Consider the following 27,991-nt stretch of genomic DNA (forward strand, 5'->3'; position numbering starts at 1 on the left):
CGACACTTAACTGCTTCAGAGCAAAGTATGGCAAAAATCTTCCACTCCTGGTTTTTTTTCTCCCTGACACCTGGTACAGCATCATTCATGATTCACTGTGTTGCAAATGCTATTTTGTTTTGAGGAGTTTTACTTCTATGGCTCACTAAGAGACCTAATTGACACTTTGCACAATGGCCCTGTTTTCTGTCTGTCTCTTGCTATATATAGTGTAACAAATGCTACCTTGATTTTGTAGTGAGTTTATGGATACTGAGCTGTTCAGACAAATCAAACTTTGAGCTCTAGCGCAATTTTTTCTGAGAATATCCAAATAGGGAAACAGTACTGAGAGGTTTGTGATGCACACTGTTGTACTGTGGAAGGGACTTCTCTGGAGGTGGGGGGGGTGTCCCATTTGCAAGCATCCACCATAGTCCCCCGTGGGGCTCTGAATACTCCAATGCTCACAAATGAACACATACCTAATTACACCTCTTAGCTGAATTTTGGCAATCTTCAACTCGGCCACAAACAGAAGAATGACATCTTTGCTTTGGAGAATGGAAAACAGCTGGGTGAAACTGCACCCCTCACTTGAGTATGGAAGGGGGTGTTGTGAAGAGAATGGGAATTTTCAATACTCGAGTTCCAGTTATACTTGTGTAAGCAGGGTGGAAATGTCTCTGCTCTTCAGCTGCTTAATGATTATCAGAGCTTTTGAACTTAATTTGGGGACCCCTGAAGAGAATAAAAATGGTATTTATGAATATAAATTGAACCCCAGCAAGACCTATGGTCTAAGCCATGGATCATATTCTGCACAGATTTGAATGCGGTGCGAACTTTAGCCCCTGCCTAGACAGGAGTTTGTAGTGGCTAAAGCTCTCTCTACCAACTGGAAAATTTAAAAAAAAAAACTGATTTTGAGAAGTATTAAACTTCTGTCATTAGAATAAACAAACCTTTCCTCTCTTCTCATTCATCTCTCGTCTGGTTGTGATAACTCATCATCGCTACGGCAGCTGAACACTCTTCATAAGTGCATGAATTGGTTTTCTTCCCCACATGATTTTTCCTCTCTTGGGAACAAAAAGGGAGTTGAAATTACATGAGGGGTTTTATTTTAAAATATTTATCAATGTATTTTATGACTGCTTATTGCTTATTAAAGGCAAAGAACTATGCGTTGTCTACATGTTGTATTTGCCACCGAAACTGGTGAGGTTGGAGGTAGTTTATGGATGCCACTGTACAGTGGATCTTAACTCCACCAAGCTAACTGTTCTAGCACAGCTGCTGGCATCTAGTAAGATTCAGTAATGATCAGCCAAGCCACCCGGCTCCCTTATCCCAGCACAAGCCATAATTATTTGGTCACTGGGTGACCTTTTAAGATCTACATCTGACATAACTGCTGCTGACATCAACTAGGCTGCACTAGTTTACACAGATAGCAAGTTTTTCTCAGTATGTTGAAACTGGAACAACTTTAAATATACTGCAATTTCTTTTCTCTGCTGGAATGCATCAACTCCTACAACTCTAGGAAAGAGCTGTGAATTCCCCTTGGCTTACAACAGGATTTCAGATAAATGCTGACTAAAGCATGGCGATTTGCATTTCACATTAGCTCAGGCCTACCTTTTGTTTCCAGACAAATGTGGATTTAACAGTAGACACTGGGCATACAAAAATAAAAGCATACATTAACATACATGCCTTTTGGTTTCACCTCTGACCTTATCACGTGACAAATCCTACAGGCAATTACTCTTCGCAAACAAGAGTACTGGTGTAAGCAGTGCGTTGTATGTAGTGGCGAGCTTAGAAATACAGAGCAAATTAGCAGTGTGTGAATACTTCATTGATCTTATCTATTTTAGGCTGGTCTTACCATTGGAGATAGGGGTAGACAGTTTGCTTCTCTCCTTTTTGTTTTGTATTAGAAAAAGCACAATGCAAACAGAAGGCAGAACTGGCTATTTATATCAGCTCCATCGGAAGTGGTGACAGGTATAATTACAGAGGAGAAATTACAGGGCTTATTTCAGTGGCATTTCTCCTGCTGTTCCAGGGAAGATAAAAGATTGAAAGTGTTCCTGACATATCTCCAAAGCAAAGATGCTTCAGTGCAGTGTTCAGGTTATTTTCAGGTTGATTAAAAGCTACCTTCTCCTCCAGTCCTCAGTAGGGAACAGGCTGCGTGGGGTTTGCCTGTTGGTTTGATCACCTCCAGGACACAGATTCAAGCAAGCCTGGAGCTTTTGTTGTTAGGATGGCCACTGCCAGGTAGGGAAACACTGTGTTTAACTCATCAATGGCTCTGCCAATCTACTCACTCTGCCCCTTCACCACTTTTGTTTTGCCCACCACATACAAAATGTGGCTCTCTACTGAGCAAGAGCCTCATGCCAAGCTCATTTCTGCAAAAGCTTTGCAGAGTTGGCAGCTGTTTCTGAGTTGCACCTAATCTCAGCCAGCTTCCCCAATGCTGGGATGGCGTTGGCTAGTATTAGAAGCAGTCCTCAGGATTGCCATGAAGTCACCAACAACTGGGTCAGATTAAGACCCACCATACCATTTCCATTCCAATACCACAAGGACAGCAGACAGACAGCAGCGAAGGCAGAGCTAAGCGTTGTGAGCAGTGGAATTGGATGTCACCAGAGCTCCCTGGTTCAGGGCTGCTCTGCAATGATTTCAGCATCCAGAAGCACATCACTTCACAGCACACAGACAGCTGCTCCCACAGCCACTGCTCCAAAACCTTTGTCAAATGGAACACTCTGCAAAGGTGCCTGCTTGAAATTCGACAAAACCTTTACCGTTCCTCCCAGAAAGTCAAATACTAAGGAGAAGACATTTAAAAGGCTCTTAACAACGAGCCTAAAGAACAAGGAGTGAGAACAGAGAACAACAATAGCTCAGTTGCTTCCCCTTGATTGGGTTGTTTGAAATAATATTGGCTTGTTACCTAGCAACATAGAGCTTATTGCTGGGCTAGTAACAACCTAATTCATATTTGTCATAATTTGTGTAATCAGAACTGATCATAAATAAAGACTGAATACAATCAACTGACTTATGTTTGCAATTAGAATCAATCTAAATCAGAGAAGGACATTAACAGCTTAGTTATCGGTTCTGCCTGACTTATTCCCATTCTGATACTTCCACATGGATATTTACCATACCTTGCTATAATCTCCAATTAGAGTTCTGGGCATATTCTTCAGCAAGGCACTGGTCTGTAAACACAAGTGAAGGGCAGCATTATACCCAACTTTGGCTAGACTTTCCCCATTTACTTCCCCACTTCAGGTATTTTTATTACCAACTCTCATAGGTAATTCAACATCATCTAAAAGAAATATTCAGTACCCCCCCTTCTTATCTTGCATTTGTCAGCCCTGAGCGTTAGAGCACTAGCTCAGCAACCAGTGCCAAGTGCAGAGCTTACAGAAGTGACAATGCTGGATTAGTTCAATACCTGCCCCAATATCTCTGCTATGTAGCACCTTCACTTGCTGTCACAAAAGGCTTTGGCAGCATACGGGTATAACGCTTACACAGCAGCCCTCTTTGCAGCCGAGCTATTACACACATAGAGGACTCATCTGCTAGCTGAATGCCTATCATATAGCCTGGCAAAGGCAGCTGAGCAGGAAACTTCAAGGATCTGAGGCTGCTTAATCAAGAGATAAGATTAATGGGAAACAGTCTTCAAATATGTAAAAGGGAGCTGCAGGGAACTGCTCTCTGTGCTACCTGTAGGTGAAGCAAGGAATTGGAGACAATGTGCAAGAAAAGGTACTCAGACAGCAGAGCACTGCTCTGGGGTCAGGACCGCAGAGCACAGGAACAGCACTCGGGGAGGCCGTGAAATGGGATAGGGATTGCCTCCGAGTCACGCTTGGCTGCCTAAATCCCCATTTGCTACGTGGGGGAAATCCTTCAATTCTTGTACACTCCATCTTGCCATCTTTGACAGTCAATTTAAATAAGCTGGCAGATGTGAGGAGAGTGGTCAGGTACGGCACAGGAACATGCGCAGCAAGGCAGACCCGCCTGCCCCACAGACACTACTTTCCCTGAGTTACTACAGCAGCTCCTTGTCCCAGAGACCAGTTTCTTTGCACCTTCTCTACTCCCCCTACGAGCAGATGAGTCCGGCCTTCTTACTCCCCAACTCTAAATTTTGTCCTTGGTAGATCTTTTCATTACACAAAGGAAATTTGCTCCTATAAAAAAAAAATCTTCATAGCTGCCTCTTTGCAGCACCAGAGTGATTTATAGAACAGTGGATTAATCTAAGTACCCCTTATGGTCTAAGCGTCTTGCCTTGTTCTCCCAGCATGACTGCAGAAACACTTAACTTTGAGAATTTCCTGCTCATGTGTCACATTCACAAGCCTTCAGGCTTATTCCATACAGCGCAGGGTATCCCCTCCACTCCTTCCCCCTAGAAGGGAAACCTTCTTCTAAACAGATGCAATGGAGGATCATACCATTAAATATACGCAAGTACACATGGAGGGGCCCAAACACTTCATTAGCTGGTGAGAACATTTGCTTCCTGCCAGGAGCAGGAAACCCACTGCAGGCTGTGCTGTCGGGCTTGGGAGTTGAAGTAGGAAGCCCAGCCCCTTAGTGTTTTCAAAAAAAGAGACACATGCAACCCTCCAAAATGAGAGTAGACATGGTACTCAGTACTGTCAGGTGTGGGCTTTGTGCAGACTTCCCCTGCAAAGCCCAGTGGGCTCCAGCAGTGCAGCACAAGTCACTACTGGCCTGGCTGTGGAACAGGGCAATGCCTGAGCCACTGCTTGTCTAGCTGTCCTCATTTCTTCCTTGCCATGAGGAAGACATTATTTAAATAGCCCCATTTTTCTGGAGCAGCTTGTTCTGCAGTGGGAGGGAGGGAAAAAAGAGCAAAGTCTCTCTGCTCTGGTTTCCTGCACTAGCAAGAGGAAAAAATGGGCAAGTTGTTACCATTTCCTCTGCCAGCTTCCAAGTTCACACTCCCCTTCTTTTAATGCCCTGCGTGGCCAAACCGAGCTTCCCCTATGGCAACTCACAACAGAAACGATCTACCTACTCTCTTCTTCCTCCTTCCCCTCCTCCTTTGGACTCGAACAAACTTGGCAGGTCCAGCTAAAGGCTTTTCCATCTGTGCCTATCCAAATTAGTATAACAAGAGATGTCAAAATAACTTGCCTATGTAGCACTTGCTCCCCTTTTTGCTAACCTGGCATAGTTTCTCACAGGCTGCATCCATCACAAACCGCAGACACCTCAACACAGTGCATTGCTGCTTCCAACTCATGGAAACCAGTACAAATGCTGCTATAGACAAAGAGCTCAAACATACATCCCCCTCTCAAAAATTATCTCAGCTTAACATAACTGATGGTGAGATTCTTGCGACTTCAGACATGACCCAGGAGCTAAATTCATATGCATCACCAAGGTGCTGAGAACAGACCAGACCGCATGCTGAAAACAATACACATTTGTGGTAACAGTGGCACAAACACCACTCGGGCCAGGTGTAACAAGGAAGGAGGCAGCTCAGAATATCTTTCTCCTCCTCTTGGATACTCTCACTCAGCCCTTTGAAAGCCATCAGCAAAAATAGAGCAGCATGGCTTTCTGTAAGTGACTGCACATGCTGTCTCCTGCTGGGAAAAATATGAGATGCTGGGGAACACAAGCAAAAGCTATCCTTCACTGGAGCACTTTCCAGGATCCATTCCAAAGGACACAAGCTCCCCGAGGGCCATCACCATCATCCTTGAGGCAGGAGAACATGGGCAACGTCCAACAACATAACTTTCTTGGGAGGCGGACAGGCTTTCTTCCAGGACTTGTAGGGTGGCCTTCCAAAATAGCCCTTTCACAGCAGGACATTAGAGAAAGCAGGAGGGGCTGGCCTGCATTATCTTACAGGTGATGCTTTCCTCAGCTACGTTCTTGTGTCTTTCTGGAATAGTTTCTTTTTAATCTGCAATTCTCCTGGGAGGAGCAGGACTGTAATGGGTAGTTGTACTTTTAAAAACTACACAAAGTGTTCATCTGTAGATCAGCAAATGTCTTGGCAGTATTAGTGTCCTGGATCATCTCTCCAGCTTTCCTGTTTGAGTAAGCAAAGATGACAGAAACCTAAAGACTCAGGTATGACCTGGACTAGGCTAAGAGTTGGGGAGCTGATTCTTGTCCTATTTCTGTCTGTGTAATCCTTAATGTGAGGCATAAGTTTTGCCACTATCTGAGTCCTAAGCCCATTTCCCAGCATAGCACTTATTACAGGCTCTAATTTACCGAAGCCGGGACACTGATCTCTCCTGCCCTGTTACAATTTGGCCTTCTGTAAATGCCAATTCTAAATCACATCACCAGCCTCACGATAGCTGAGCTTCTCCTTCAAAACTCCATCTTGCAAGTTCATACAGAATCTCAAATGCAGTCTCAGCATCTGCTCATTAAAACAAAACTGTGCATTTTTTAGTCCTAAATTAGGGGAGGAGTCTCAAAAAGATGTGGCCCTATTGAACTTTAGAGAGCTGAAGACCAAAGATTGAGTATTATTAATATGTGCTTAAAGCAATCTCACTGTCTCTGGGATTCTGACTCAGGAGCTCTGAGCATCTGGTACAGGCAGCCCTTCTGCTATGAAGGAAGTTGGCAGGCAGGTTTGTGCATCTCTGGGGCGAGTTTGGGAGAGCTTGTAGCTAAAAGGATGAGTCTCATTAACCAATAAAAGTAATCCCCTAGAATTCCCTTCATTCCAGGGCATTCCAGTTATTAAACAAAAATAGAAGCTTTAAAGAACACTTAAGCAGCCTCTGGCTGATCCATATGCAGGAAGTTTGAGAAGGTGAAGATAACTGAAGACATTAACTAAAAAGCAAGTTTCTTGTCACTCCTTATGACGCAGCTAGCGCAGGCTACAAAGACATGTTAATAACTAGACAGGGTGACAGATCTGACTGGCAACCACCAAAATGCATACGGCAGCCTGTCCACAGGAGCTCTCAGCTCCACACTGGGGTTACCCAGGGGTCAGATGGATCCTCAAAATCTGAGTACATTTTTTTTTTTTTTTTTTTTTGCCTTTTAGCATTGAGACAATTAAAAGGTAATTCTCCTGTTCAGAGAGGTGGACAATTTAGACATCTCCATTGACAACTCATTCGCCCGTCACAAATCCTGCAAAGAAAGCATCTGGGGAACCGCATAAAATTTTAAGTGCTTTGATAAGCACTTAGTTGAATTTTTTTGACGGGTAACAGCTGACTGATAACATTTGTTAAAGGCTGCTCTTGTGTCACTTCTGACAGTAGGATGGAGGCACTAAAGCTGTTTAGGTAACTTGAAAAATTCACCCCATCAGCTCACTTTGTGCAACCTAGATGCTCTAGCTAATTTTCTTTTGGTGGTGTTAATTATTGTACTGTCTGTTAAAAAGACATTTTCACTACCCTTCAATCCCATGAAATGACAGCAAATTGCTGCAGCAAGAGCAGTGAAAATAAAACTATTCCCCCTTTAAAAAATTCATAGTGATCTAAAAGGACAAGGAAAAAAGTCAATTTATTATTCACTAGAGAACATATTTTGTTATCCTGAATAAACACAGCATCAGTACTCAAAGCCTGTCCAAAACAGCAGGGAAAGGGAGCTCACAGGATAACAGGTATTTATGCACTGCTTTTAAAAAGGAAGCACATAGTGATGTGTCATGAATCTGAATAAAAGGTTTTTGTGCATTTTTTCTTTTAATTCTTAAAAATTTTGGTTTGTGTTTGAATTTGGAAGTTTTGTAAAATACTGGCCTGCCATTCTGCAGTCAGAATTAACATTGCCACATTGTGATGTGTGAGGTTAAAACTGACTCTTCTGTTTTACTTTAACGCACCAGCCTGAGAACTGCAGTGGTTCAGCAGTTGATTCATGAGATGCTCGTACATCACTGGGGGCAGCAGCAGCTGGTAGGAAAGCAAGGCAGATGGATAAGGGTGGTAACAGCTTCAAACATCTAATTTTAATCTGCTGCCACAAGCCTGCAGAGGCCCTAAATGACTTACGCCTTGCCTAACTGTACTGAGATAGATGAAGGGGTCCAACTTGCTTTGTTTAAAAGAAATAGTAACAAAATGTGAGTTTGTGTTGGCATAGACTAGATGGGCGCAGGGGTAATCAATTACTCCAGGAAAGATGCTAAAGCAGCATGTCCACGCTCACCTGGTACAACTATATTATTAAAGAAGTGTTATAAAAAGCAAAACAGTCACTTATGTTTGCAAAAAATGTTTTTTCTATGACACTTAATAAAGGTATTTTTCAGATAGAGTGGAAAAAATCATGGAGCTTATTTTTTAACCAGGTGCTGACGAAGCCTTTACACATCTGAAAAGCACCATAAGCACTTAAATCCTATTGAAATTTTTACCCAAGCTGATCCAAAAGCATGCCTGTGGCTTTAGGGTTTGGGGTTTATTTTGTTTGGGGTTTTTTTTGTTTGGTTGCTTATGGTATTTTTCCCATTTTTCCAATTCTTACTCAACATCTTCAGTGTTCTTTTTGTTTTTAAAGGTAAGCTCTTTTGAATATACTTGCAGTGGTCAAAACAGAAGTGTTAAATCTCAATGCAAAGCTTGTTTTCACGGTTCTGTTGTGCAGATACGACATGTATGTCTACAGCTGCCCTGACTACTGCAGATGTAGAAGAGTAATAAACAGGTAGGAAGTTATAACATATTGTAAACATCTTTGCTGGAATGGCGCCGTATTCCTGATGTGATCACTATATTTAATCCCTTTCCATACACCACCAGCTGGTTAGGGAAGATGACCTCCCTTCTGCACGCCATGACCTAACACATATTGAAAGTATCAGAAAGACTAAAATTATACCATGTTGCTCCTCATCTCTCAGCACCCACATTCGTGCACAACTCAGACCTCAACACTGAGGTCTCAGCCAGCCTTGATTACAGTGCGTTGTCATTGCATCTGATACCTGAAAAATATTCTCCCCAGCAGATTTCTTTCAAGAAAGATCTGCACCTTGAAGTAGGAAGCCCCATGATTTTTACTGCATGCCAGAAAATTGCTTTATTTAATGTGAATTCAGGAATATGAAAGAAGTTTTCTAGAAGTATGAGAGAAGCCTTTTTGCCTTTAGGTACAGAAAACATTGTTACACATCCAAAAAATAAAACCAGTATATGCACTTGCATGTACACATGGGCTGCTGTAGAAATTGCTACTACTGCTGGAATACATAAACTAAAACAAGTGAAATTATGCAGCTGCTTCCTTATGGAAATAGCTTAAAATCGTTGCATTCTTCCTACTAAACCCAATGCATGCCAAGTAAAACCAGTCCCTTGCTTCTGCACTTAGCTGTGTTGTCACTTACATAGACAGCATTTCATTGCCTTAGCAGGAAACTTTGTTCCTAAAGACACATTTTAATCCCATCAACATATATTAAATGCAGCTAAATAACTGTCATTATTGCAGTGTGGAGCAGAAAATTCTTTTATTCATTGAAACAGATACCATTTTTGTCTTGCATTTGAAATAGTTGATGGCAACAGCACTTCAACTCCACTAAACAGAAATGGGCCAAGAGCAAGCGTATCAGGTGAATGCCATTACCAGAAGCAAAACTCCAGAATTCAGTGGAATTGCTCCCAGCTCTGGATTCTGTGACACTGTTACAGCAGATGGGAAACTCTGTAGTAGTCTCTCATGCAAATTTAAAATAGGGAGATTTATTGAACGAAACAAAAATCCATCAGTAGCCCAGTCTTATTTCTGATAGTTGATTCAATTTATTCAATGATATCTTATTTTCTGTTCTATGCATACTGAATACTGTTTAGTAATATAAATGTTGAAAAAGTATGCTATCATTATAGCCTAAGGATTAGGCAGGTAATACTTCCAGGGAGAAGTCATACCTTTTAATAAATCAAGTGATATAGGTGGAAAAAATAGACTGGTTTTCAAAGATACAAGACCTTTATCAATGACACTCCAGAGCTGCTGGCTGGCCTTCCCCCTCAATGTTTCTAATTGATTAGTATAAACAGGTCATACCCACAAACCATTTTTCTCAACTCAATTTAGCTTGATATTTATTTTTATCTGTACCAGAACAAAGTACTTGTGCAGGCAAAACCTTGTACATTTTCTAGGGCTATAATCACTGGTCTAAAGATATATTCTTTTCTTAGCCAATGACCCTCCGCAAAAAACAATGCCACACAGTAGTACACATTTAGTCTCAGTTGTTGGCTGGGAGAAGGTGATTTTGACAATAGAAAAGAAGAACAAAACTCTGGTACCCACAGCAGCAAGGGTCTGTAAGATGTGCAACCAGAGCATTTCTGATCAAATCGTAATCTTGATGTCCAGATGCAACGACCAGCCTTGCTTTGTGTTGAATAGCAGGTCTTATCTCTCAGTGCTATTTCTTCTAGCTGTCTCAAAAGACATCAATAGATGATGCTGTGTTAATCTCTGCTCTTTATTCACATTTTCGTGTTCCCTTTACAATTAAGGAAAGGCGTTGTTTCTTTTCCTTAAAAGAAACTTTGAATTCACAAACAGTTCTGCAGCAGGTGAATTCTTGTCTGATACTACAGCTATAAAAGAATCTCAGCCCCACTGGGTGGCCTGGATCTTCTACACAGCAACCCACAAGTCCAGCTCCTCTTGAGAGGTCCTGCTGGACTTAGTGAAAAGTCCAAGGAACCAGAACTGGACCACAAAGCAGACCATACAACATTGTTAACTAAGGAACAGCACCATCAGGTTGGGGCTTAGTGCACATAGCTCTGCACAAGGACAGGAAGACTCAAATATGTGCTCATGACCTCAAGGAAAGGAGTAGGGGCATGAGAGCACTGTTAACAATCAGGATTGATTAAGATGCTAATTCTCATCACTGTCAAGTCTAAATTTGATCCAAAACTCAAACCCAAATGGAAATCTTTCTAGGTGCAAAGTTTTCTGCTCCCTAACTCTCCAGAAAAGGAGGCAATGATTTATGAGGATGCTTGCAGCTAAATATAACTCCTGCTAGGATGACTAATTTCATACTAGTACATCTCCTTAAGGGCTGAGGGAAAGGGATGTTAGACCTCTCTGGACAGGAGCAGTTATCTGGCCTTCAGTCTATTTGCCTCAGTTATTCATCTGCAAAATGAAGTTAGTAGCACACTTCCAAGAAGCACTGTGACAATTACTTTAAAGATACAGGGGAAATATGATAGCTCTGGATCTGCTAGGGGCTTCCTAATGTATCTGAAAAAAAGTACAATCTCACTACATTATTGCTTATGGTATGAAAGGCTTGTTTAGAGGAGTCAGAGTTTTTGCATAATCATTTATATTTATTATTGACAGTATGTGGACTGCAGTCACTGGAGTTGTACAACAAGCAAAGGAGTAGGAAGGAGCCTGTATTAAGTTTGTTTGCATTTTCTGAAATCCATTAGAGTCCTGCTTGCTGAGCTGGTAGGAACTGGGGATGCTTCAGCAGCGGCCTGCTTAGCCATGAGTGGGGATGGTTGAGCAGGGAGTTCCCCATATGGCTCTGTACCAATCTGTGCTGGTCATAATGGGAGCAATGGTGCTGTCCCCGGCAGCAAGAAACAACCAGCCATCTGTAGTGAGACACAGGTCACCACAACACATTGCCTGTGTTTCAGATATGGGCACAAGGGGAAAAAAAAAAAAAACAAACCAGGATCTGCAGGAGAGTGTCCTGTCACACTGTTTTTAAAGCTTTAGCAGCAGTTTGATTATTTCATCCTTGACCACAAGCATGAAATTAACTTAGATCCTAACACCCTAACCAGCCAAGTCTAGGATTTCAGGCAGATGTCGAAACTCCATGATGTGCAATGGCAAGTGGCTGTACTTGTACAAATACGCCCGCAGACAACTGCTGGTGCAGAGACAGGAGCCGGGTAGGCATAGGTGAGATTCAGCCCAGAGCATGCAGCAAAACTGTACCAGATGCTCTGAGCCAGCTCGTCTCCAGCTTACATCCACAGGTTTGGCCTTTGCATCTGTTATAAAACTAATTCTCAGCAAATGTGTCTTTGGAATCATTTGCTACAGTTCATATCTACATAAACTGTATCACCCCATCTTAGCAAGTCTCAATTAAAAGCTGATTTGCTTTCATTAAAGGTTCTTACTTCATTCCTGTGATAATCGATATTATCATTTGTGACCATTATTAATCACAGTCATATGGAACAGCCAATTGAGGAAGAAAGAGCCAGTGTCGCAAAAATGAATTTACAGTAAATAGTCTTCTCATATGGAGATCTCCACGATGCATTTTGTGATTTTATGATAAACAGACCAAAAGCCCACCAAGTGAATTTAATTTCACCCAGGACAAAGTTTCCTTTAACCTCCCGCCTCTCCCTCTCTCATCACCCTCAAGCTCCCTATATAAGGTCCTGATTCTGCGTTCAGGTATTTCTGTTTGCTGTCTGGTCCTGCAGCATCTCAGCACTAAGGCAGCTATGAACACATTCCAGCCTGGCGATAGGTTTGTACATTTAGCAGTAGGCTCAGCTAGTCTGGGATAGCATGTGCTACCCTGTTGGAAAGCTGATTTCATTTGCAGTGTTTCTTTATACACTCTGCAGATGTTGCCACTTCATCCCTTGGCCCCTTTCCTGGCTGTTGATAAATAGTTTAGAAATCTAACCACTAAAATCCCCCACTGATCATAGTATTGATCCCAGTTTCTAATCCATGGTATGACTTTGCCTCTCACCTCATGTTTCTTTCACAAGCAGCTACAGAATTGTAACACTGGCATTCGTGTACCAGGGAAGTGCTCCAAGCATAAACAGTTTGTCATAGACTGAGGTATAGCTGTCTCCACCCTCAGATGTCTGGGATGATTTTACTCTGTCGAAGTACTGCACTTACCTCTAATACCCTAGATCTTTCTACATAAGAAAGAAAAAATCATCTGCATTAAGCTTAGCCAAGAGGGCTGGGGAAACTACCCGGCTCAGCTCGGATATTATGCTGATGCTCACAGTCATGAGCTCACATACTAGTATCTATATCTACCTCGCATTCATACCTTATTCATGTTTCCCATGTTCTAGCACAGACATTTTGACTTTCCACTTAAGCCCAGCGGGATAAGTGGGAGGTGTTTTCCTTATTCTAGTCTAGGTCAAATGAAACAGAAGCATCATATCCAAAAGCTGGTGAGTCGCCAAAGAACACAGGAGACCATGGCCCAATTTTCACAGGCCTAAAAGATGTAACATCACTGTTATGTCATGGGATATTTTGAAGCTGTTTCCGCAGTGCCCAAAGCCATATTTCCAAATATGGATTTTTACTTTCCAAGTTTAGAGATGTAGTCACTATGGATTGCACAGCTATTACACCTGCTAATACAGTGCATAATGAATGAAGTTTTTAGTGCAGGTCTAAAAAACTTATACCCTATACCGAATTCTACTCCATGAAGTAGTTATTGCAGAAGGTCAGATCTCTGAGATGGAAACCTTTTTCCTAAGTTATTCTTTTTCTCAGTATTATTCGGCACCTACCAAATCCAGCAGGAATCCTTCCACTGATGTTAATGGGTGTTGGATGAAGTCCTCAGTTACCACACTGGATATATTTGAAAAAGATTAATTTTCATTGTATTTAAAAAAATCAGCAAAGATTTTAATTAGCAATAATCTTTTGGAGTAAGAGGCAAATGGCAATGCTACCCCACAGAAGCTAATCAAAGTATGAATATATTATATTCGTGATTTAGAGCAGACCCATGGATGGATTCTGAAGCAGCAGTGCAACCTTTACTGCTCTGCAGCATTTAATGATACATGTTTTCATACAACAGTTTGTCCAGGGCTGGGTTCAAATCTTGTGAAATCAGGCACAAGCTCTGTTTGCCATTTGGTGGGATATCCTTCTCCTCCTCTTCCCCTGGCCAGCTGGCATAGGGACTCCCAAGGCAGAACCCAATCAGAAGTGGAATAGGGAGAACATGAGGTGCAGGAATTGTGAGGGAGGGGAGAAAGTTTGGCTGGAGAGATGTATCACTGGTGCATGCAATCTTCAGAAACGGGAAGATATTGCTTTTGTCATGATCGTACCCTGCTACTAAAGTTCCATGATAGTTCTAAGTTATAGGCAGACAACGTGAGCTGCTGACATCCATAAGGCAATGGCTTAGACTGGTTTAGTAGCATTCACTGACATTGACAGTGTAACATATAAAGGGAATTCTCACCTACCCCCCTGTCAGGAAATTTTAAGTTGCCTTTGTACTTTGAGCATTTCATTAAAAAAGGGGACAGAATCTGGCCTATGGAATCTATTAACCCCCACACACACAGTTCTCCCCCCTCCCCCGCCCTTACACACAGCAAGAGAGATATTTTAACAGTTCACAGAAAAGACAAGACAGGAACAAAGACTGTTGAGTGTTGTGGAGAAGGTCAGGTTTATGGTTCTAAAGTCTTTGCAAAAACAAAAGGGGAAACAGATAGTTTATTTCTCTTTTCTCCTTCCCCAAGGTGGGAAGTGCTCTGTTAGGTTATCCTTAGTAATTTTGATGAACTTTTTTCATTTTTGGATGTAGTTGGAACTTAAGGAAAGAAAAAAGGAAGAAATATGGAGCTGCAAGAGGCAATGTTGCCAGAGGGATAAGTAATAAATCAGAAGAGAAGCAAGTTCTCCTTGCAAGCTTGCTAGAAGTTACCAAAAGGAAAATCTATTCCACAGCTTGGTTGCACAGGTCTAACACCACTTGCTAATACAAAAGGTTAATGTGCTTTACAGGAAGCTTAACATATCTGACCAGTCAAATAGCAACGGACCCTACTAGCTGCATTTACAGCAGCCTCAGCTTCTGACATTAGAGAGCTTTAAGGAAATTATTTCTTTATTTTTGAAGTCTTCAAGCAACTATTCCAGAAAGTGGTTGTTTCTGCTCTTTATTATACATAATTCTGCTCTTAGAGATAGTTGTGAATTTTTACTTTTTTTTTGATCACCAGCCAAAAGAGTTACCTCTGTTGTAGTGACTGGGAAGTGGCTGTAAGTCCTGGAAAAGTTTACTGTGTATATAGTGCTGTCCAACCAAGTTTCACCAGACAGCATCTGTGCAGTGTCTTAAGTGGATTTCTTCTATGGCTTTGGGATTTAGACAACTTCAGCTATAACATAAGAGTCTTTGCACTGATAACTTCTAGAAGCAGGGGGTTTCTACCCTTTAAGAAATATTATTCAGAGAATGTTTTTCTTCTTACTTTCCATCTGTTAAAGGTTATTTGGCTGTCTGCTGCATTCTATTAATCAGAAGACTAAAAAGACCCATCATCTATGTTAATCCAAGTGTCTTTTCAAAGTCTATTACTTTCAATTTATCTGCTCAAAGAGGGAGAGAATTCCCTTTACCCTGTATGGAGCAAACATAGATCAGTCAGCCTGTAAAACAAAATATGAAGCTCCAAAGTCAGCTTTTTTCCATCCTCATTAGTTTTTTTGAGTGGTTAGAAGGTCACCTGAGATAGAGTCTCAATATGGATTTTAGACCCTGATTAGAAAATATTCTAATATTAAAGTTAAGCAGAAGCTGAGAAGAGTCAGAGAGCTGACTGCAAAACACCTTTGAATATAGATTCCTTGGAGCAGAAACCATCTTTTACTATATAATGGCACACTGCTAGCCCAATGGGACCGAACTTTGTCGACCTCTAGATATTATGGTAATATATGCACTTTTTTAAAAGTCTGGAAATAAGGTTGACTAAACTCTGCAGAGCGAGAAGTCTCTGTTGGTCTGTGTTCGAACAGCATTCAGTACATTGGGGTCCCCAGTGTCCTATCCATACAAATGATACAAGACAAAGACTTCCCTAGAAATGCCAAAGCAGTGTCAGGAGGCTACCACATGCCTCAGGCTATCATAATTAAGTCAGACCAGGTTCTGCTGCCACTGGCATGGGAAGGAGTCAGGCACTGCATCATTTTTTAGCTTCCTTTAATTCCACAGCATGAATAAACAGTTATTACTTGCTGTGGGGCTAGGAAGGGTTTTTGAGTACAGGCTCAAACACACTCTAGATTTGTTAAGTAGAAGCTTTGACTCTTGTAACCCCACCATCCCATTGCAAGTGATGGGATAACAGCAACTGACCTCCCATGGCAAGAAGGGCTGGAGGACCTCTCAGATCCGTCCCAGCCCTATTATTTAAGAATCTATTAGCTAGAGAGCAAAGACTTTCATCTCCATCTAGCACCACTTTCAAGTGTTAATACATTTAAAGACAGATGAAGATGAATAAATCGAAATTTTACTTTAGTAAATCATGAGTCTACTGGTGGAGGGGCACACCTTCTCAGCAGTGGAAGGGTATAGCCAAAAGACAACAAAGGTGCCTTCTTTCTTCTCCTTTAATCCATTTTCAGACATTCAGAGTTTAGTTTCCCCAGCTGCTGATACTGTAAAAATGTTGCTTGGCAACATGGTAACAGGGGGAAAAAAATCTTCAAAAACATTAGGAGTTTTTGTCCTTAGAAATGTACTAGTTCAGCACATCCAACCTCCTACAGATCCATTTTAGAGGAAAAGAGGCACAATGATTTTCCCCCCCTCCCCATGAACTAGTTCCAGCAGCCTTTAAAGCAAAGTATTCAAAATGGGACAGGAGAAGGTGTGCCCTTGGATGCTGAAGGGGTGGGACAGACCCCTGAGGGGGAGTTGTAGGTAATGTGTGCCCAGCTCTGTTCCCCTACCTAATACTGAGAATTCATCTGACACCTTAGGCAAGACACCTGTAGACAAGGCATTGCATTAATCGCACATGAAGAGGTAACATCTTCCTCCAAAGCGTTTTGCCAGAGTGTCCTAGGTTACAGTGATTAGGCTTACCTCTTCTTCACTCCCAATAATCAGATGATTAACAGGGACTAATGAGCACATGATCAATCTACTTGCAAATGCAGCAATACCAAGGCAGAGAAGCAGGGGCAGGCTGCTGAAGACCTGGCAAACCCAAGGACTTAACTTTTCAAAAGAAGTCTTAGAAGCAGTCACAGTACCTCAATGCTGGCTATTGTGAACAGTCACACAAGGAAGGAACTACCAGTTGATTGCTGCAACGAATACCCACCGAAGTCAACACTCAGAAAATGTTACATTGTAAGGCCTACGGAGAATAGTTTTAAGTTCACTGCTTTTCACCCCCTCTTCTCTCGCACTGGAATTTCTTTGTTATTGCACTGCGGTTTTGACCTCCACAGAGCTACTTCTGATTTGTACTGCTGAATCATGGTTACATGTATTTATTATCCATAAGCCAGCACACAGCTTTACATCAAGATAAGATGTTCTGGTTTGTTCAAGGCAAAGAGTAAGTGATGTAAGTTCCTGCAAACACAGAACACAAGTACCAATATTTTTAAAGCAAGATCACAAAGGGCATCTATCTTTATTTAGCTGGAGGTAAACAACAGAGTTGAACATAGAAAGTTGTGATGGCAGCACAGAGACTCTTCAGCATTGTATAGCACCATTTCTGTTGTTACTAATACAGAGATAAGAAACCTAGATGGTTGTCTCATAAGATCAGTGTCAAAAGGTCTGCCAAGTTCAAGTTGTACACAGTTACCCAAACAGGGGGAAATACATTAGAAAAAACAGATTCTAGAGTAAATCCCATACAGTATCACATATGTCTATAAACAGGAAAAAAATACACTGAAATAATGCATGACTGTTTCTGATTAGAGTTGCATAGATCAGGAACAGCTGCCCTGAAATGAGAAGAGCCATTGGAAGGGAGCAAAGAATCTGGCCAAATCAGTCAAGACTTGGGAAGTTTGAGCACTATGTAGGGAAAGAAATACTCCACCAAAAGATTGCTGGTAGTCTGCTAACTCAAACTCCTGCTGCAATGCCAATTTAATTAACATGCTTAACTGCTCGGAGATCTCCAAGATTATTCACTGGATTGGCAGCCTTTTCTCACTGCTAATTGTGTTACTTTGCAGTGAACAAGGAGGAGATGAATGAGTACAGTAGCCTCATCTTTTCCTGCTGAAGGAGAAGAGTCACACCAAGTAATTTGACTTTGACATACTGTCTTGTTTTCACAGGTTTAGTTTATATAAATAAACATGTGTGAGCTACTGAAAGCTAATGAGCTGGATGGCAGCAAAACAAAGTCCTCCAGTGGCTGCTCACAGCATAGCGACTTGGCAGCACTTGGTGGTACAGCCATCCGACACAGCAAAACTCAGTGTACCTTCCAAAGCACCACACAGTCAGTGCCATGCAAGCTCCACGCCTGGACAAGATCCTTGTGTGTAAACAGTCCCCAGAGGCTCTGATTAAACAGAAAATCTCCCTAGCTGAACTGCTGCCATGCTAACTCATTTCTTGTTTGACCAGCACTTTGACAACAGAAGGGGACAGAAATATGCTGGCAATATTGCTGGTATAGGCAGAGCCTGAGGTTAAAGCTAACAAAACATGATACTTAAGGGATGACGACATTCTTCCTAAAGAGTCTGATACTCCCAGATTAGCTCATCTGTTTATACTGAAGCTGGAGCAGCCAGAAGGGAGACTATCAGCAGCATAAAAAGGCACTGAACATTTTTGGTCCTTTGGGATCCTTCCTGCTTTGAAAAGAGGCCTCCAGCTATGCCAAGGGACATGCCTGCAGTTTCTTTGACTGTGGAGATGGTGAGTTTGGAATTGAGTGCAGCCTTAGGGGTCCTCTGCAAGCACAGTCTAAATACAAACTTAGACCCATGAAGTCACTGGAAGCTTCAATGCCAATTTCAACGTTAAATGTCAAATGCAAGATTAAATGTTAAAGTCAGTAGTGACAGCTTCTATCTCTTGGAGATACACAGATGTCTAGAGGCATCCAGTTCCTTCAACTTAGTTGCAGTGGCCATTAGCCTCTGTACCTCTGCATAAGGGGCAAGGGAGAGCTAAAGGCAGCCACAAAGCTACTGACCCCCTTCATCTCATCAGCACCCACAATACATACCCCACTCTTCAAAGGAAGGAGGCATACACCATGCCCTGCCTGGCTGCTTAATAAGTGCCTGGAACACTCCTACTGTGAGATTGCCTTAATCCCAGGGAAGTCCAGTCATTTTATTTCACTAACAAATTGAAGTATGGGTCAACTACAATAACGTTTTAAGCAGATCCATCCCCCACGTGCTCAGTGTTTTTATCAAAATTATTCATATAGAAAAGCTTGTTTTTTAATCCCAGTTTGAAAGACAAATTATAGTTTCAGTACAAAGTTAACAAAAAACTCTTACTCAAGTGGTACCAGCAGGACTTTTCCTTTGCACCCCAAAACACCCTTGCATGAATGTAGTGGTGCTTTTGATCTAATTGGCACTTCTAGAGGACCTTTTTCAGGTTCTTCTCCCATTCAGAGGGGAAAAAGTATCACTTATCAGGCATTTAGGAGAGGACCAAACCAGGATAATCCACCAGTGCCTCCCCAACATCCGCCATGCCCAAGGGGAATCTTTTCTCCCACACTGAACGCTGAATCAAAGTTAACCTCTGCAGCAAAGCAACGCTCCAAAACCAGGAGGGGGAACATATTAATTAGAAGCTTCCTAGAATTCTATAACATCCATATAGTTGTAATCTAATTTCTCTTGACCAAGTCCACTGAAGCCTATGCTTTCAGGGGCAGTATTTGGAGACAATAGTAACATACATGTAACTGAGGTCTGACTATCTTTACAGCCTATATTACCATTACAATGTTGCATTATGATAAACTGAGAAAGTCTAAGCTGGAATCATTGAGCAAAGCGGTCTGTACTTTAGAGCTCTACTGCTCAGTAGAAAAGTCACATTTAAAAATAAAATTCTGTTCCAAAAAGCTCAAGTTCTCAGCTCTTATATTTCCTCTAGGAATTAGCTTATCAAACTGCTCAGTGTTTTACTCTTAAATAAGTATGTGAATAACAAATCATTCTCTTCAGTTGTTATTAGTCCTATTGAATGACAAATAACTCCTAATGTTTCTTATTCTTTTCAGAGTGTAAAGCTTGGCAGAGTTAGCAGAGGAACATTGCCACAAAAAGAGGAACAAGACACTTTGATGTTCCAGCTGAGGGAAACAGCCATGCAGAGGCACAGACTCAACATCATTCTACATGTGGATTTTGTAATTTGCGTAGAGACAAGAGGCAAGTCTTCCCCTCTCCCCCAGTTACACCCATTCAACACAACTGATGTTGCATTGTGGTTGCATGTAACAGAGCAGAGTTTGCCTGTTAACTAACTGACAAGGACCTAGAAAGCAGTGTGTTTGAAACAAGTCAGGATTAACCCTGCAGCGATACATTCTGCCAAAGAAACATCCACGTTTCACAGGTAACTTGGTTGGTTTTGGGGTTTGGTTTTTTTTGTTTGTTTTGTTTTTTACCTTAGAGGCCAAATTTGTAGGTTCCACTACAAACAATTAAGACCTCAGACTGTAACAAACGTTGACCTAAGTCAGTCTTGTTCTCTTATGCACTGCTCACTCCTTACAGTGCATTTCTAGCATGCCAGCTCCTCCAGTTGTGCCAGTATTACTGAAGGAATTATGTTGTCACCCACATTAGGAATGAATCCAGAATAAGACATCAAACACATTTTTCCCGTCCCTCTTAAAAATTACCAAGTTTCCCTTTTTGTGGCTCACAACACTGCTGCACATTTGTCACACCTGAGCTCACAGAAGGGATTCCCAGCTAAGCATTGATGTGGTAACGGAGAACCATGCAAGCTGATACTGCCTTGAAGGTTCTGACCAGTGACACAATAGCCTAGTATTGGCTCTAGCCCCTGTAGGTGACTAGCTCCTGCCATGGTAGATTTCATGTTTGTTTCATATAGAGTTTACACAGCACAAAGAGTAGATGGGCTAATCAAAATAGTAAAAACCCTGCTCTTAAGCTTTGTTCTATTTTCAGTTTTATCCACAAAATCCATTCTTGCCAGAGGACTTACATCCATGCCTTTACTGCAAGATCACTTCCAAGAACTCTGGGATTACTTGGAATAAGTCACCTACCCAGCATTAGAGATAAACTTATAAACACTATGTGTACAGAGTAACACTCATTCACATGCTATTTTTACTAGAAATCCTTGACCTTAGAACACTCTTTCCCTATTACTAGCTGCGGTATTTTTTTTTTTTTTTTAACAGAACAGCTTACATTTCAAAATGGGTAGCAGACAAATCAATTTAGGTATATATTTTGAAGTTGTAAAAGGTGGTCACTCTACCTCATGATAGTCTGGGCATATTATACAAACAGAACTAAAAATTTTCCTTAAGGAGGAAAAAAAGACAAAGAACCAGGGATTGCTTTGAGGCTACTCTAAGTGGAGCTTCTTCTAAATCATAGTCATCAACAGAATCTCCCATCAATTTCAGTCCTATTAATGGATGCTACTAAGCCATTTATAACAGGATACTTTCAACAATAGTGGTCTATGTTTAAAAGTTTACATACTCTGTTGAGCAGACAAAATACTCAGATTGATGACTAACCCATATGCTTAATAACACATACCATCCAGTCATCAGGATATTCATTCTTCTGGTCTCATCTGAATAAACCAAGGATATTTCTGTACTGACATCTGCTTTGCTTCTCATTTTTTTATTGCTGTTCAATAATTGCACTAAGACAGAAATACTCTAGGTGTAGCACAGAAGTCCTGATTCAGTTTCAGATACACATTTCACAATAAAGTACACAAGAAAAGTCTCATGTTGTCAAATAATGTCCAGTGAACCTCACACTGCTCCTACCTTCTGTCCAGATGTAGCTGCATTATAGAACTGATTGCAGGAGTGTTGCAGTTCCTTTTCCCAGAAATATAAAGAGTTTTGCCCCTTTATGGAGTACGGAATTAAAGTATTCAGTTTCAGAGTATACATTATGGCAGCTTAAGAGAAGCCCACCAGTGTCATGCCGTATTACAATTTGTGGGGCTGGGAAATCCTCTTCAGCAGTCCTCTTTTTGCTGGGGCAGGACTCAACAGCAAACAGGAAGAAATAGGGAAACAAAAGAAATCTTGGAGGCCAAAATTGCAAAGTCATTGTAAATAGTTCACCGCTGAAAAAAGTTTTGGGCAGATTTCCTTTTATTTAATATCCACCGTACATCACAAGTTTCCTTTGGGAAGCGCTAGGGCTTTTATTACACTTACCTACCACCACAGCCTATGTGAAACCTAGCAGAGATCTGTGCTCTGATCTCCACAGAAGGGTACGCAGAGACACTTCGCCTAAATAATAATACTGAGAGGTGGAAAAATGCTTCCAGGAGTTCTGAGAAAGCATTTATGCAAAGCAGGAACTGAGAAACCCTCTGTCTGCTAATGCTCTAGTGACAAGGAACAGATTACAGCTGTAGATAAAACCCTCTTGCCAATTGCTGTTGACAGCAATCCGGGCCAAGTTCAAATAGCCAGAGGGACTCTTAAAGTGAACAATGCCACATAGCTGAACCCAGGCCGAGGATCCCAGAGAATGTTAGATTATTTTCTGAGTCCGTGCATAAAGTGACATGCTGTCATAGTTTGGGCAAAGCAGGGAATCAAATGAAGAAAACTCAGGAAGAAAAATTAGTGAAGCATCAACTTGTGGCAACACATTGGATATGCAAATATGACAAAACTCTGCAGCAACCATTCCAACTATCCATTCCTTACGCAAGGCATCTCGCTTCCTCCAGTCTCACCTACTAAACCCCTTACAGTTCAGGCACAGTGTGTAGCCCAGAACAGTCCTCAGCCAGTTTCTCTGCGTAAACTCAAAGTAACAGATTTGCCTGGAGAATCCACTACCTACTTCAGTGACACCAATTCCATCTCCATTAGTCAGAGAACATTGCTACATGTCACTTTTTTCTGCAAAGAGCCCTTGTAAGCTGTCAATACATTGCCATCTGTTGAGGAAGCCACTCTGTGGCACCACCCGGAAAAGCATCTCAGCATCACAGAAGCCTCAGTGGAGAGATCCCACCCACCCAGAGCTCTGGGAAGCAAGATCTGCTCAAAGTTGGATGCCCTTCTCCAATTTCTCATTTCTGGTCTTGACTCCACTAGTGAAGTAACTTTTCAGCTGGATCTTTACTACTGTTTTTTGCCATCTTGGTGTCAGCTTGCAGAGTTATGTGGAGCGGAGTTTTGTAATGAGAAGAACCATAACAGAGTGGTCAAAGTTTTTGTGGCAGAACTGCATATTGCTGATCTGATTTCTTATTTTAATGAACTGCAATAAAGAGCAGCAAGTCCTAAACTTCATACACATGACACAGGTAGGTTACAGGCAGGCCTAGGATCTCTACCAGCTCAGAAGTGGTTATGGCACAAATCAACACCATGTAGTGACATTACCATGGCACCCAGATGGTGCTCAGCGAGCCCTACTAACAACAGTCAGCATCACCCTAACACAACGTGGCCTTGAGCTTGCTCAGCCCACACTCTGAACCAGAATGCACTCCCAGACTACACTGAGAGACTTTACCAGTACAACACTGCAGTATGACACCACCAAAGTCTTAATGAAATTGTGCCCAAGGCATGATGTCCCTGGAGGAACTGTGGGTAGGACATTTAAAACACTACTTGACCACTCTCCTCTGTTCAACAGAAGAGAACAATGGATTCATTTTCTAGGGCTGCAAGTTAACATGAAAAATGTGCTTTTTAAGGTGCACAAACAGCTTTAAAAACTTAGTTTCAGTTTTGAAAATTTTTCCCCAGAATGACAAAAAACAAGCTTTGAGCCAAAGAACAAAGCGCTTACCATAAAACTTTAATAAAGAACAAAGAACATCTATTTCATCTCTCCAAGGTATCTACAGCATTACATAGAAAGGGATTTCAGCACCTATTAGCTGACTAGTTACATTGTAGTTTGAGAGACTCATTACAGTGCTCTACAATTATTGCCAACTCATATTAAATTATTGGCTTCTCTAAAACTGAGAGATGTAAACAGCACTTAGGAGACAGAGACCTGCCAGCATCAAGCTAATACAAGACCAACAACTTCCCAGTCTATGAAACAGCAGTCAAATGCATGTCCACTCCCCAGCATCAGCCTTTCCAGACCACTTCACCTTTCACTCAAGCAGTAAAATGAATCAGAGGTCTTGCATGGGTGTGGTTGAAGGCCATGATCTGACAATACATCATCCAAAGCAACAATTACAATGTAAAAATATTCCTTGATCCTCATGCCAATGCTTGTTTATATTCCAGACCTTCCCCCTGCTCCTCCAGCAGGAGTTGCAGTCTCACAGATCAGCTGAGAAACAAAATCCAGGGAAGGGAGTGGGTAGCTGACGAGGGCAGCTGGTGAAAGGGAGGATGGAGGCTCCTCCTTTAAGCTGGCATGGAATCACAGCTACCTTTTGAGCTAAACTCTAGCAGAGTACATCATTGAGTCATTTCCACCTCTTTGGCTATGAGCTACAGGCTACCTCGAGGGGAAGCCCAGAGCCCTGCCCAAGGGGAACTAGCCTTGTCACCTGCAGAGAACAAGTCAAAACAAGTCACCTGCAGCTTTCCTGGTAGCTACTGAGGGAGCTGCAGTTGAGATTTTCGGCAACAGGCTGGTTTGATGCAAGAGAAAACGAAGTAATTTTTTTCAGCAGTGCTGGAAAAAAACAGAATGGCTCATGCAATGCCACTGCTGGAGCCCAAGTGATAGAGAATACAGAATAAAACAACCAGCGCAGATGACTGAAACAAAGCAGTATAAACAAATCACTGAGGACACCCTGTGCCACCCTAGGGCAACCTGATGCTTTCGTTTTGTTAAAACCCATGTTGATAAAGTAAAAACTATTCCTGCAAAACATCTCCAACCAGCTTCTCCGCCACGTCACACAACACCACCCCCCTGAAATCAGGTACCTTTGAGAAAGTCATTTCTTGCAGCGAATGGGAAGAGCAGCTCACTGCTACCAGAGCAGGAGGGCCCTGCACACCCACCTGCCTCCCGGCACTGCTAATTACCAACACCAAATCCCTAGCAGCATTCCAGCCACACAGCAGCTCAGAGCCCAGGTTTAAACTCTCCTCCATCTCCTCAAATGGCCTTTACCACATCCTTTAGGCCCCAAAGCCTCCCGGTTGCTACCTCCACATCTCACATCCCTGAGGGGCAGCCTAGCTGCCCAGTCCTCTCCACACAACCCACAGAGGTGCTTCACAGATACCCTAACACATTTATTTGCAGAAAACTGACAAGCAGAGGGCTTCTTTAAGCTTGTAGCACCTCAGGATAACAGACACCATCAGTCAGATGCTTAGTAGTAACTCCCTTGTGTCCTACCTTGTGGTTTCAAGCAGGGCTGGCCTCATCCCTCCCGAGGTGGGGTTCAGCTGGCAGCAGGGATTTGCAGGCATAAGCACCACAGGCAGGAGATCCAGCAGGGCTGGGGCAGGCACAGCTTTGACCTCTTCTCTCCTGGAGCCTTTTAATCCTTCCCCTTCCCCAGCCCCCACCCTCCTCCCCGTTCCGTCCCCCCCAACCCCCATCTCCCACCTCCCTTTCACCACCTGCGTTGGGTTGAGGGATAACAAGCACTTCACTGCATCCTTCACGTCCCGGCTCACTACCCTCAGAACAGCGCTTTGCAGATGCCACTTGCCCACTAGAGAAGCCGCCTGCTCTGGCAGGCAGCATGTGGCAGCTTCTCAGCTTGCCGTCCTGCTCTGTCACCTCAGGACAAGTCTCTTGATCTCTCTGGTGACCCAGTGGGCAAAGTAATCTTGGGCCCAGCAAGCTGGGCAGGGCAATAGTGCAGGCAGAAAAATATAGTGTGCTTGGAAAACACAGTACCCAGTTTTTCAATGCAGTTACAAAGGACACCAAAGCCACGATAACTTCTGGTATCTCAGCTCCACGGACATCTTTTCAGGGCAGAGCTCAGACCCCAGCACACAGCAAGGTGGCGGCTGTTAATCACAGTTTCCCTCTTCTTCAGTCCAGGAGGGAAGGTTAAACGCCAGCAAGACCTTATCTTTCACCAGGCAGCCATTGGACCTCTGTGCAGGGTGTTAGCAACATGGTGATGAATAAGGGAGTGTTCCTCCTTGGCAAGGCTCTCCATCATGTTAAATGAAGGCTCGACAGGCTCTGCTGCACGTAGCCTGCCCTGCGTGTTGACCAGCAAGGAGAGAGCAGCAGCTCCGCTTCCAGGGTCATGGTTTCATGTTGGCAGTAGCACAAACAACAGCTCAAGGGCTTAGAGAAAGGAAAGCAGAATGACACAGAGTAGGTAGGGTCCTTATTGGAGAGATGTACAAGTCCAATGCGTAGGAAGGGTGATTTTTTTGCTGACTCTTATTAGCAGGGAAAAATAGGGAAAAGTTAGGGTCTGATTCTCGATTTAACTGAGCTTCACTGGTGCTAACCTCTCCTTTCTTCTTACCATCTCATTCCTTAAAGGAAGCAGATCTTCTGGTGTATTTATTGTCTGAGTGTATTCAGTACAGATAACCACCCTCGTGGCCACACTGTGTCTACAGTTAGGGGGGTAGTAACCAGGTTATGGTGTACTAACCAGGTTAGTGAGATGTTTGGGTCCCTTGGAAGGTACGGAGCATGCAAGGGTAGAGTGACTTCTTGAGAAAGGACTAAAGAGCAAAAAATGTGCACCCAGAAAGCAGCTGAGTTGCTGCACTGAGTCAGCTGCAGAGACCAGACCTGCTCTGTGGGAGCATGGTGGGAGAGGGACACCCTTTCACAAACCCACTTATTTATTTGCTGTCATCTTTTGATATTTTCTTTCTGTATTAATATAAGTTAATTGTTCCAATTTGCAGTCTAATAAGTGCTGGCTTTTACTTTTCAAAGCTTGTTTAGATTTCTGATGTGCTCACAATTAAGGAAATGTTTAAACAACTCCCAAAAAACATTCCTAAAGCTTTATCTGAGGGTCCCATTATATCCCTTCTCTTCTAAGGCACCTCTCCCACCTTGGCTAGCACTAGCTTCCTCTCTCTTTGCTCCTCTCCCTTCCTTTCATCCTTACTGCTAGCAGAGTTAGTGAACCAACATGTGCACAGTAAATATAGCTTGCTTCATCTTTGGGAAATAGTATTCCAGGTGCTATTGTATCGTCCCTTCAATCCAAGTGTCTCAGAAGTTCATATCAAACCCTGTTACCCTTGTTGCTGTTCTCTTGACATCCTCTAAATACCAATTAGGCAGCCCTGTCTCAGGAAAGCTAAGCTGACAGCTCAACTGGTGGTATAATACAGTGCAACCTACCCACGAAGAGGTTTGAATAATATTTTGCTTTGCAAATAATATTTAAGAGAAGACTTCTCAAGGCCATATGCAACGCAAGCTTTTTGCAGTCCTTTGTAGATACAGCCAAGGCTATCCCGTGCTGTCCTGGCCCATACGGTTTCTAATGTGCATGGGTCCAGGTGATCCACTGTCAGTCGTGCCAGTACTTCACCTTCCAGCAATATATCTTTTGTGGTCCCCAGCATGAGAAAGGTTCTGCATGGAACTGAACATGAAACACAGTTTGTCCTAAATGTATAAATCACACCTACAGGAGGATAAATAGCTTTCTGTCAGGTGGGCAGAAGCTAATCTAAGACTTTCACTAAAATTGTAGAGAATGAAAAGGTAAAATGTTCTTGTTAAAGCAGCTCTAAGATAACAGAGAAGAAAGATAAGTCTTATAACTCATATTGCTCTACATTTGTTGCATAGGCTATGTTGGTACCAGGAAAAGTTGATAAATTCATCCACCTCCCATAGAAGAATATTAACATTTGTAAATTAGTATTCCCAGTGCTAATATGTTTATGTGTCATCAAATTCTGTCATCATTCCTCCCTTTTAAAAATATTTTGGTGACGTCTCTTAACTTTTCTAAATTCTTTCATGAGGTTAGAAT

Source organism: Rissa tridactyla, chromosome 11 (genome assembly GCF_028500815.1).
Source record: "Rissa tridactyla isolate bRisTri1 chromosome 11, bRisTri1.patW.cur.20221130, whole genome shotgun sequence".
Classification (NCBI taxonomy): domain Eukaryota; kingdom Metazoa; phylum Chordata; class Aves; order Charadriiformes; family Laridae; genus Rissa; species Rissa tridactyla.